Genomic DNA, 2,815 nt, shown 5'->3' on the forward strand with positions numbered 1-2,815 from the left:
GAAGCCAAAGGTGCCAGAGAAGACAGCACTCCCATGAGTCAGGTAAGAGGGCGAGTTGGGTTTCAAGGTTTCCAAGAATGCAAGCCCTTATTGTGTATGCACTGGCTGCAATGCATTCTGGGATCGACTGTCCAGCCTGCCCCGCTGTAACCAAAATGTGCAAATTACTAAAAGGGAGAGAGAAGATAGAAAATAAACGTGTGCGTACGTGAATGCATGTGTGTGACAGAGAAGTCAGGCTTTTTGGTGGGTTAGTAGTCACTGAGGTACGCGATTCTTTTCTGCAGCTGCTGCTGCCGACACCGGAGCTGCCTTTTCTCTGTAGCCATCTTCTTTTCAGACCCCACCAGAGCTTGCAAGTACTCTAAGGCCTTGCTTAGGATCACGACTTTGGGGGCCTTAGAGCAGCTGGCCAGGGTGGGCACCTGGTCCCTCAGGGCCAGGAACCGTGAACAGAGGTCATTCCTCCTTTTTCGTTCTAAGAAGTTATGGTTCTTCCTCTTGGTCATGTCCTCAGTGTCAGAACTGACAGGTTTTAGGTGGCAGGACTAGGGAGTCTCGCTTTCTACAGGTGGGGGGGCTCACAATCTCTTCCTCCTCCTCTTCCTCCCCTTTCCCCTTGGGAGCTTCCATCTCTGGAGCCTCTGGTTCCTGGGGACCCCTCTCTGGAGCCCCCTCCTGAGAGCAACTTTCTGGAGGAAAGCGGGCAGCATAGTTATGCTGATGTTGGTGGATAGAGATGTGGAAATGTTTCATGCAGGGGTCCAGGGGGTCTGCTCTCACCGTGATGCTGACTGGCTATCGGATGTCCGGAGATCGCCTCTTCTCCACCGTTAACATGTCGATTTCTTCGCCCTCGGAGTCGCTGGGGCTCTTCGACCCGGAGCAGGCCTGAGTCTTGGGTTTGCCCAGCTGACACGTGGTGGCAGGCGCCGGGTTACTACTGGCTTCCAGGCTGGGAGTGCAGTTCGGGGTGGTGGGCGCTTTGGGCAAGTTCCGCCGGGGCACGCCTGGGGTGAGTCGGTTGCTCACTACTCTCTCCAGCCGTTCAGGGCTTTCTGGGCAGAGAAGCCGCTCCACATGCAGTCACGGGGGATGATCGAAGCATAATTCCTGCCCCAAGCTTTCAAATGGCCCTGAGATTCCACCTCAACCCAAGCACCCCCTCCTGGCCAAGGCTCCCCGGGACTAATCCCAGAGGCTGGGTCCCCAACGCCAGGACCTGAGCCTCAGGGTGGCGACATGGGGGCCACGGCACCAGCTCAAATTTCTTCCAGATGTCCTCGCTGGGCACCATGGAGTGGTAGAACTCCTCCCCGCAGTCATAGTCGTAGAAATAGTGCTGCTACCAGTCGAAATCCATGTCTGCTCCCTTGCTCCCGTGGCCTGCCACCTGGAGCAGAGCAGCTCCCTACTGGCTCGGGGAAGCCCAGCAGCCCCCCCCACACACACACACATGCGCGCCACTGAGCGCACCCCTGCGCGTGCTCCCCCCACCTTGCTTGCACAGGGCAGCCAGGATGCTCCCGGGATCGACGCTGGAGCGCCATCTGCCAATAAATTTATTTTAATCAGGGCTGTTAGAATTTAGGATGCTAGGGCACACTTTGTTCAACTGGATTGTCCAGATATTTAACTCCAAACTACTACAGAGAAGCCACCATTGATTTAAAACCAGACATCAAGCACATCCTCATATAAGAAAAAACCTCTAGCAAGCTTTTCAAGGAGGCATTACAGGTTCCTAAACAACCTCAAGGCCTGATGTGGCTCAAAGTTCCAGTTTTCTTCTTTAGAAAAGCACAGTTCTTCCAGATGGGCAATAGGACACCAGGAGACAAATATTTGAAATGCAAAACATTGTTGGGCAGAGGAGTTACCTGATCAATCAAGGGTTTTATTTATTCCCTCAGGCAAGGATCAGGGACATTCCTAGGAGATCTAGTAACAGCTTGGGGGCTAATCCTTATGAATTTCCTGGAGACCTGATGTAGTGATAATAAAATGGAGCTCCTTCTCTAAAACCAGAAATATGCTTTGGAGAGTTGGTAATGGTCTGGTGCCAAGGCCTTTGTGGAGGGGTTCCTTTGGGTCCTAAGAACCCAACCATTTCAGCATATGGAGCTATGGTTATCAGTCCCCAGGCCAGTGTGCTCTTAGTAAAGTTCTTCAGATAACCTTGTTCCAATTGAGTAGAATTGTCTGACCTCCTCCCAAATTCATATGATATTGTTTATTGACTTCTTATAATTCTCCCATTTCCCCTCTGGAAGTATCCAAGATGCTATTCTTCTTTTACTCCTTTTATTAAAATTTTTTGAAACAGTGTTTCTCTGTAGGACTTGTCCTACATAACACCTTTATAATCTTAAATGATTCTACCACCAGTTTCAAAGTTATAAATTTGAGTTATGAAACTGAATATCCATTGCAGGTAAAGGAAAAGGAAAAGGATTTGCATGTGGAGAGTGGTTTCTACCTCAGTTCAGAATAGAAGCAACAGATAGGATAGACTTCACCTTAATTTGCCAGTTTTTTCCTTTTCATTTATCTAGTTTTTTATCTCCAGAATTCCTTCGGCTTGCTTTTTTTTTTTTACTTGCTTCTATTTCAATTTTCAGTTTGAACTGATCTATTCATTTCTGTCAACTGTTTGCTTGTTTGGCTTTCTTTAAGGGGTTTATTATTATTCTCCAAGATTTCATTTATCTTTCCCTTGCTTATTTTAAAGAATTCATTCACTTCCTTCATAAGGACATATAACATCTTCATAGTTGATCTAACTTAATTGTACTTTGGCTGTGTTGGTATACTC

At 48.3% G+C, this 2,815-nt stretch overlaps 1 pseudogene; it reads right to left on the reverse strand.

The window, feature by feature from the left end:
- Window positions 1–232: 232 nt before the first annotated feature.
- On the reverse strand, window positions 233–1,378 carry LOC130867073 (protein L-Myc-like; annotated as a pseudogene).
- Between the last annotated feature and the right edge of the window lie 1,437 nt (window positions 1,379–2,815).

Source organism: Chionomys nivalis, chromosome 26, assembly GCF_950005125.1.
Source record: "Chionomys nivalis chromosome 26, mChiNiv1.1, whole genome shotgun sequence".
Classification (NCBI taxonomy): domain Eukaryota; kingdom Metazoa; phylum Chordata; class Mammalia; order Rodentia; family Cricetidae; genus Chionomys; species Chionomys nivalis.